The sequence below is a fragment of the Dermacentor silvarum genome, chromosome 5 (assembly GCF_013339745.2).
Source record: "Dermacentor silvarum isolate Dsil-2018 chromosome 5, BIME_Dsil_1.4, whole genome shotgun sequence".
NCBI classification, from domain to species: Eukaryota; Metazoa; Arthropoda; class Arachnida; order Ixodida; family Ixodidae; genus Dermacentor; species Dermacentor silvarum.
In genome coordinates this window covers 130,392,409-130,402,524 of record NC_051158.1, presented here as the reverse complement: position 1 = coordinate 130,402,524, position 10,116 = coordinate 130,392,409, and positions in this window count along the sequence as shown.

Below are 10,116 nucleotides of genomic sequence, written 5' to 3'. Positions count from 1 at the left end.
TTCAGGGCGAATGTCTTGGCTATGTGGAAGCGATCGACGCCGTACAAATTACGGATGCTCCCGAAGACACGTCCTTAGCCAGTTACAGCACGCTCGGTTCTATCTCTAAGTCCGACCCTTTACCCACAGCCACAGATGTGTTCGATTCATCTATTGCCAATGGTCTCACCCCAGCTCAGCGTTCTCAGCTCCTGCGCATCTTAGAAGAATTTCGTTCTTCTTTTGATGTTGGGCAACCTTCCCTGGGCCGGACGTCTGCTGTCACGCATCATATTGACACTGGCTCCCAATCGCCATTGCGGCAACGCCCATATCGCGTCTCTGCCGCAGAACGTCGTGCGATTAGTGAGCAAGTCGACGAAATGCTTCACCGCGAAGTAATCCGACCCTCAAACAGTCCTTGGGCATCTCCTGTCGTCCTTGTTACGAAAAAAGATGGCTCTGTACGGTTTTGTGTAGACTATCGGCGCCTGAACAAGATCACTCGCAAAGATGTATACCCGCTACTGCGAATTGATGACGCTATCGATAGCCTACAAGGAGCTGAATTCTTTTCATCTTTGATTTACGCTCCGGCTTTTGGCAAGTGGCCATGGCTGACGCCGATAGGCCGAAGACAGCCTTTGTCTGTTTATTTCTCATAATCAGGGATCCCTGCGAGTAATTGACCTTGATAAACGTACTTACCAGGATGTTTAACATTATCTTTGTCTTCGGCAAATTAATCATCAACCCCACTCTTACACTTTCTCAGTTAAGGTCCTCAGTCATTTTAGGTAATTTGTCCCCATTGTTGCTGAATAGGACAATGTCGTCTGCAAACCCAAGGTTGCTGAGATATTCGCCGTTGATCGTCACTCCTAAGCCTTCCCAGTCCAAGAGCTTGAATACTTCTGCTAAGCATGGAATGAATAGCCCTAGAGATATTGTGTATGCATCCCTTACCCCTTTCTGGATAGGTATCTTATACCGAAGGTACTACAGTCTAAGTAACAAACCACGTGGTGCACAAATGCGCCCAAGAACCCATAGCATTGTATGTAAACGCTGCAGACTCGCCTTTATATCTAAACGCTGCAGACTTGCCTTTACATCATTGGTATCAATGACCCCACTATGCAAAACATTTGCTTTAAAATTTTGATTGATACGTAAAACGGGCTCAAAGTGCTTGGACGAGATCACTCTATTACATCGGTAGTGTGGTTGAGCCTCCAATTGCTCAAAAATACACGTGCAACAAACGGAGCGAAAGTCTAAACACGTCAAGGACAGCACGCTGTTCAGTAGCTTAACGCAGACTGGAAACTCAAAATCGTCCCGCAACCATAAACGTTTTTCCTTATTCGGAAAAGCTGCAGCAACTGATGCATCAAGTCAACTGAAATCCCCAACGTCTGAACAAGCGGCTCTACGTATTCTAGGTCACGTATAACTCTTAGTGCTCAGAGTCTAGAATTATATAGAATGTCCTTTTTTTAACAAGAAGAACCTACGTATCAATGGGAACGCATGTCCTACAGTAAAATCATCTTTCCTTGAGGTATCGCTTGTAGGCTTACGAAATTATCCGTAATTTTATTTCCTAAATCGTCATCCAAACCGCAGATGTGCTGCGCCGTGGAGGACACGCTGCTGATGCTGCACTTGCCATGGCAGCCTGCATGCAAGTTCTTCAGCCATATGCCACCGGTATTGGAGGCGACTGCTTCGCCCTGCACTATGACGCCCGTACAAAGAACGTTCGCTGCATCGATGGATGGTGAGCAGCAGGGGAGTGCGTGCGCAGCTGTCATAGCCTCTTAGCTTAACATGTTTCAGTTCATTCGTTTTTATATAACCCTACCGCACAAAGTATTGTAGCAAAGGTTTCGACCGCGCTATTAACGAGAAAAAACGAAACTGAGGGGTCCGATTTTTCTGATTCACAAGCATATAAATCCACAAGGTAACAAGGCCCAATGAAAGAATAGGACAGCGTGGGTTAAGCTCCCGTCCGCGACGAGTAATTTTATTTGCCCATTTTGCTTTAGCTTATCTCTGTTGTAGTATCAAAAAAATTTCCTTTATATGTTTCTGGACTTTTATTATCTGCTTGATGCATGTGGGTTTTGTCACGCAGTACCAAATAACACAAAACTAGTGCAGATTCTTTGAAGTAAAGCGTGGCAGAACTCCGGGGGGGGGGGGGGGGAGGGTTGTTAATGCTGCTGGTTGATTTTACAACACTTCGCGGGATTCGTGACCATGTGTATTTCTTTAAGGAATAGTACCAACGCGACTGCGTAGAGTTCACCTGGGTTGACCGCTGTCATTATGTCGGGCTCACACATTGTAGCGGTTACCTGTCATGAATAACAGCAGCGAACCGAAGTTATATTGAAGTAATATTTAAGAAACGTTCCGCAGTACTGTGCTTCTGGCTTAGTGGTTGACTCAACCGTCCCTTAGCCCACGCGCGAATATTGCCTTTTCCTTTGCTGTAATCACATAGACGAAAACCTTTAATCAGATAAACGAGTCACTGAAGTAGGGTGAAGATTTATGTCGCTACCAACTACCATTGGAGCTATGAGAAACGCTATCCGACCAACAGCGAACCTCATCGTGATCACTCAATTCACGCTGGAGTTCTTCTGCCTTCCTGAGTGTTTTTTACAGCCATAGGCGTCTGTTAAAGTTCCATATGATCTTATTGCATGTGCGAAGCTGTGAATGTGTGTAGTTCCGCTTCGAATATGTGTACATACCTATTTTGTTCGTTTATCTTAATCGCCCAATCTGTTTAACCTTTTTTTATAAAGCACGTTACTCAAAATGTTCGTTATATCGACTGCTAAAGGTCCATTTTTTGTAGTTGTTTCTTACCGCGGGAGATTTTTCTCTTGTGAACTTACTGATCCCACTAGTTATATTCTTTTGCGTCTGAAACTTCCTAAGAAACTGCCACATAACAAGTTTTTCGAAAAGCCATGCAGTAAACTGACCCCGCTGTTAAACGTCATCTTTATGGTTCCATATACATGGCTCTTTATAATGCCTAAAATAGGTTTATTAACTGTCACCTAATTTTTGTGACAACTCTTTGTGCTCACACACATTAAGATTGACATCATTTTACAGTACTCAACTATCACATAACTGTCATTTTGTGTAGAACTACGAACCTTAGAGTATAGCTTTGTGCGTATTCAGACAAAGCCAAGGCAATGTATCAGATGATAGTTCGTACGGATGCTTCAAGTTTACCTAGAAATGTTTCTTGATTCTATAACAATTATCCCTAAGAGTCTTGCAAAAGATGTAGCGGGGAACAAAATTAATTCGAAACATGTCGTGCAGAAAGCATCAAGTTAATTTTTACACAATATAATTGCTCAAGCCAATTGAAGCCTATGTTTTGCTCTGGGCGTCATCGCTGTCTATGTTCATTCCCTAGAGTCTGCACGGTGGCAAAGTAGCCTGTTCCTCTCTTCTCAGATATAAGTTTTACTCGAATTGCTGGCACCCTTTTCCGCAGGTTTATTACAGGTGTGGACTGTCCTAACACAGTGCAAAATTATTAGGGCCACGGATGCCTCAAAGTGCTTGACAAAACCACATAAACAAGTTAATTATTTCTGTGGTTTTACAGCAATAACAACTATGTGAATAAAAGGCATGTTTTAGTAGGGGATCATGGGCTCATTTTGAGCACTCGTGATTCTTTAATGTGACCCTAAAGTACACGAGCGTCCTCGCAATCCGCAATCCATAGGAATCGAACCACCACAGTTTGAACATTTGAACCGCCACAGATAATAACATTTTCTCTGTAAAGCAGGCTGTACACGCTACGCTACAACCCCGGAGTAAGGTAGGGAGGAATGCTGACATTGCTTGCAGGACATTTGACGCAGCCTGTTTTTATAGTTAGGCTTTGCATGCTGTTAGCGTATAACGCTAATGCGCTCAACGTCATAAATGGAACAGGGTCGCATTACGCGGTTCATTGTTCGTTGTACTTCCTTGTTTGTTAGACAGATACTGTATGGAGATAAGGCGCAACTCCGAAGAGTTCTAGTGGAAAAAAAATTTTTGTCTCAATTGAACGCACAATTCGTGGAAGTCAAGCATTGATCGTCTTATCGGAAGAGCAGATGACGTATATACTTATATGTTTACATTTTTATTTTTACTATTTAGCCTTGTGTCGACTTAACGAGCGCACCTGCGTCGCTCTTGCTCCACCTCATATGAGAGGTGGCCTCTTATCTAAGTGTGTTGATTATATTATTTTCCAGCTTCCCTTACCTAATCCGAAACATATTCTTTACATATCCCGAAATAAACATTCGGCTGTGAGTCACTGTTTTCGTCGCCTTCTTTTAAATCATTAGCCTTCCTAAGACGCTTCACGCATTTTCCGGGGGCTATCTATCTGATGGTGATAAAATTGCAGCTTATTGGCGCAAGGGCCAGATGTGGCAAAACAGCGTCAAATCAATCTATCTATGTATCTATCTATCTATTTATCTATGTTTGTACGTATCAAAGTTTGCATATAACTACTTTGCCTTCTACCTGGGTCACTGGGTAGTCGGTTGTCGAATGGTTAGCGCATATGGTTGCTGTTCTCTGGTACCAGGTTTCAAAACCAACCATCGGTTCAACTACGCTCGCTAAGTATGCGCTGCGTATGTTCCATTGTGTACGCACGTGTCTCTCTTCAGCGAAGCTTTCGACGTCGTCATGAGCAAAAAGGGTCGCTCTACAATAACGAAAAAAAAAACTTCGCACAAGCACTACGGACAGATCGTTAACAAGCGAAGCTGAAACGAGCGGCCCTGCTGTTTAGCACTGCCTTAATCCCAATGGTTCGTTAAAGTATTTCTCAATATTTGGTTACGTCTTTGTGTTTCCTAAAGAGGTTACTCACGCGTTTGTCTGCGACGGAGAGAACGACGTCACTGACCGTATGCCTGCAGTCCGTCGTTGACGCATTGCCGCTTGCGATTCTTCAAAATTAAATTGCTTCAAGATTAATTCAGTCCATGATGTAAGACAATGAATGGCTCATACCCCCTTAAGCAATGACTCATACTCCCGCAAACGCGGCCTCCCCATTACGACGGCAGAAAAGAAGTGAAATCATACGCTGGAATGATGAGCGGCAACGAGCCAGCTGTGGAAGAATACGACGACGCTCGAGCCATTGCTGACGATGATAGCTTGTGCACACATCGGACGTGCAGATTTTAGTTTGGCCGAGCAGTAGGCAGCTTCGCTGTAAAATATACCGTAAATTTATCTGATGCTGACCGGAATAGAGCCCACGTCTCAAAGGTTCCTCAAGAAAAGGAGCTCGACTCATTAGGAGGCTGTGGCACAAATGTACTGGATATGTGCCGCTCTTCAATGACCTTCTAGCAAACTTGGGTCACTGAGTATAGACCACTTATTGTGCGGCAAGCGAGGGAACAATTCTCAGCGTTCGCCGGCAGAAGCGCGCCACGCTTTTTGTCTCGGGTGCTATGCGTGGACTTCTTGGCAGCGTCACTGGATGGAGCAGCGTGTATAAAAAGAAGGATGACTGAGGAGCCACGTTTTTAAACGTTCGGACGCAGCGGTGCGCCATGCATTTCGAACGCCACCCAAGGCTTCGCGGCGGCGGCGCTATACGGCGCCGAGTGTTCTTAGGCGCGAATGATGAGTCTCGCTGCAGTTTACGCCTAATACATAACTCGTTACGATGGTGGCAATACGTTGTTTGATATATTCATTAAATGCTAATGCATTACCATTGACAGTCGTCGTGAGATCGGTTCTGCCGAATTATTTTTCCGTCCTTGTCTTCTGGCGTACTTCTTCACATGATGGAACCACGCCAACTAGCGCACCTCTCAGTCTTGATGCAGAATTGCTCGGCGAAGTTCTAGCGAACATGCAGTTAACTAGAGCACACCGTCTGAATAAATCAGCACCTTAATATTGCCGCTAGGTGGCACGAGCCAGCGCTGAGAAAGATGCTGAGACCGGGACGCGCGCTCTCCAAGATGCAGGCGCTGATGAAGAAGTAGAAGCTGAGGACGTCAGCGTGAGTTTTTGCACGCCATGTTATCCAGCTGTCTGTCTTGCCCAACCCGGGTACATGTTCAATTGTCTTTTTGCAACAATACTGGTGGAGGTGCGGGATACAGTTCATCCGATGCCACAAACCCCTCCGGGTAGCAGGAGTACCAGCCCTATACTAGTGAACACACCTGTCCACGGGGCGAGCAGGCGAATCCGAGGATTGCTTACAGAGCTTGATCATCTCTCCGAAACAGCATCGACGCCCCCACACACTGGTATGGAAGGAACGTCGACGTCTCTACTGACCACTGTGCATGGTATCGCCACAACGGCAACTCAGTACCGGCTGCAGAATCTACGAGTGCCGAAAGTGTTCCACGGGGATATTGGCGAGGATGTAGAAGAATGGCGAGCCCAGTTTGAGCGCCTTGCCGAGATAAACGAATGAGCGACGCGGCGATGTTGAGAAAAGTCTACTTGGAGGATGGTGCTCGCGCTTGGAACGAGAACCGAGAAGGGCTCATCAAATCATGGATCGAGTTCCGCCGTGCATTCCTGGAGACCTACACCAATGCACATCGCCGCGACCGAGCCGAACGGGCGCTCCAATCCCGCATTCATCTGCCGAATGAGAGCTTGACGTTGTACGTCGAGGATATGACGCTCCTCTTCCATCGGGTGGACCCAATCATGTCAAAGGAAAAGAAGCTGCAGTACATATTACGGGTAGTTAAAGAACAGCTATTTGCTGGTCTTGTTCGAAGCCCGTCGAAGACCGTGGCTGAATTCTAGACCGAAGCCACCACGATGGAAAAGATTCTACAGCAGCGCTAAGCTTTCTATGAAAGGCATTTGAACGCTACTTCACCTTCAGACCAGCGCTCAGCTTCGTATGATAGGCAAGCGAACAAACCACGTGGTACACAAATGCGCCCAAAAACCAATTGCATTGTATCTAAACGCTGCAGACTCGTCTTTATAACTAAACGCTGCAGACTTGCCTTTACATCATTGGTATCAACGTCCGCACTATGCGAAACATTTGTTTTAAAATTTTGATTTATATGTAAAACGGGGTCAGAGTGCTTGGACGAGATCACTCAATTACTTCGGTAGTGTGATTGAGCCTCCAATTGCTCAACAATACACGCGCAACTAACGGAGCGGAAGTCTAAACACGTCAAGGGCAGCACGCTGTTCAGTTGTTTAACGCAGACTGGAAACTGAAAATCGTACCGCAACCATAACAGTTTTTCCTTATTCAGAAAAGCTGCAGCATCTGATGCGTCAAATCACCTGAAATCCCTAACTTCTAAAGAAGCGGTTATGTGTATTCTAGGTCACGTCTTACTTTTATGCTCAGAATACAGAATTATTTACAATGTTTTTTTTTTGTTATTTTTTACAAAAACAACCTAAGCACCAACGAGAACGCATGCTCTACAGTAAAAGCATCTTTCCGGGAGGTATCGCTTGTAAGCTTACGAGATTATCCGTAATGTTATTTCCTAAATTGTCATCCAAACCACAGATGTACTGTGCCGTGGAGGAAACGCTGCTGATGCTGCGCTTTCCATGGCAGCCTGCATGCAAGTTCTTCAGCCATATGCCACGGGTATTGGAGGCGACTGCTTCGCCCTGCACTATGACGCCCGTACAAAGAAAGTTCGCTGCGTCGATGGATGGTGAGCAGCAGGGGAGTGCATGCGCAGCTGTCATAGCCTCTTAGCTTAACATGTTTCAGTTCAATCGTTTCTATATAACCCTACCGCACAAAGTATTGAAGCAAAAGTTTCGACCTGGCTATTAACGAGAAAAAGGGAAACTGAGGGGCCCGATTTTTGTGATTCACAAGCCTATGAATCCACAAGATATCGAAGCCAATGAAAGTATAGGACAGCGTGTGTTAAACTGCCGCCGGCGGCAAGTAATTTTTTTCGCCATTTCGCTTTAGCTTTCACTGCTAAGTACAAAAAAACAATTTGCTTTATGTTTGTCTTTACTTTTATTATCTGCTTGCTGCGTGTGGGTTTTGTCACGTAGTATCAAATAACACAAAGCAAACAAAATCAGTTCCGATTCTGTTGGGTAACGCGCGGCAGAACTGCGGGGGGGGGGGGGGGGGGGGTTGTTAATGCTGCTGGTTGATTTTATAACACTTCGCGGGTTTCGTGACTGGGTTTCGTGACGCGACTGGGTAGAGTTCACCTGGGTTGAACGCTGTCATTATGTCGGACTCACACATTGTAGCGGCTAACTGTCATGAATAACAGCAGCGAACCAAAGTTATAGTGAATAATTATTTAAGAAACGTACCGCAGTATTGTGCTTCTGGCTTAGTGGTTGACTCAACCACCCCTTAGCCCACACGTGAATATTGCCTTTTCCTTAGCTGTAGTCACATAGACGGAAACCTTTAATCAGATAAACGAGTCACTGAAGTAGCGAGAAGCTTGATGGCACTACCAACAACCATTGGAGCTATGAGAAAGGCTATCCGGCCTACAGCGAACCTCATCATGGTCACTCAAATCACGCTGAGATTTTTTTTCCCTTGCTTAGTCTTCTTTTTTACAGCCATAGACGTCTTTTGATGTTCCATATGATCTTATTGCATGTGCGAAACTGTGAATGCGCGTAGTTCAGCTTAGAGTATGTGCACAGACCTAGTTTTGTTCGTTTATTTCAATCGCCTAATCTCTTTAACCTTCCCTATAAAGTACGTCACTCAAAATCTTCGTCATATCGATTGCTAGAGGTTCATTTTTTGTAGTTTCTTACCGCTGCAGATTTTTCTCTTGTGAACTTACTGATCCCTCCAGTTATATTCCTTTGCGTGTTGCACCTCACATGAGAGGTGGCCTCTTATCTAAGTGTTTTTCATTATATTATTTTCCTGCTTCCCTTACGTAATCTGACACACATTCTTTACGTATCCCGAAGTAAACATTCGGTTGCGAGTCAGCACTGTTTTTGTCGCCTTTTTAAAATCATTAGCATTCCTTAGATGCTTTATGCACTTTTCGGGGGCTATGTATCTGATGGTGATAAAATTGCAGTTTATGGGCGCAAGGGCCAGATCTGGCCAAAGAGCGTCAAATCTATCTTTCTAATTTATCTATCTATCTATCTATCTATCTATCTATCTATCTATCTATCTATCTATCTATGTTTGTATGTATCAATTTTTGCATTGAACCGCTTTGCCGCCTACCTGGGTAACAGGGTCGTCCGTTTGCGAATGGTTAGCGCATCGGGTTGCTGTGATCTGGTAGCAGGTTTCAAAACCAACCATCGGTTCAACTTGGGTTGCTGAGTACGTTTCAATGTGTACACACGTGTATCCCTTTAGCAAAGCTTTCGTCGACGTCATGTGCAACATGGGCCGCTCTACAATAACAAAAAAAGCGCCCAAGCACTCTGGACAGATGGTCAGCCAGCGAAGCTGAAACGTGCGGTCCTGGTGTTTAGCACTGGGTTAATCACAATGGTTAATTAAAGTCTTTCTTAATTATTGGTTGCGTCTTTGTGTTTCCTAATCATGTTACACACACGCTTTGCTCCCACGGAGAAATCGACGTGACTGAGGGTATGCCTGCAGTCCGCCGTTGTGACATTGCCGCTTGCCATTGTTCAAAATTATATCTGTCCGTCACGTAAGACAATGAATTATTCATACCCCCTTAATCAATGACTCATACATCCGCAAAAGCGGCCTCCCCATTACGCCGGCAGAAAAGAAGTGAAATTCTGCGCTGGAATGATTAGCGGCGCCGAGCCAGCTGTGAAAGAAGACGACGACGCTCGAGCCACTGCTGCCGTTGATAGTTTCTGCGCACATTGGACGGACGGATTTTAGTTTCGCCTAGCCATATACAGCTTCGCTGTAAGATATCCCGTAAGCTTATTCTATGCTAACCGGAATAGAGCCCACGTCAGAAAGGTTCCTCAAGAAAAGCAGCCCGACTCATAATCAGTCTGTGCCACAAATTAACCGGGTATGTGCCGCTCTTCAATGAGGGAGAGAGAAAGCACTTTATTTGCACCCGTCAGAGAGTATTG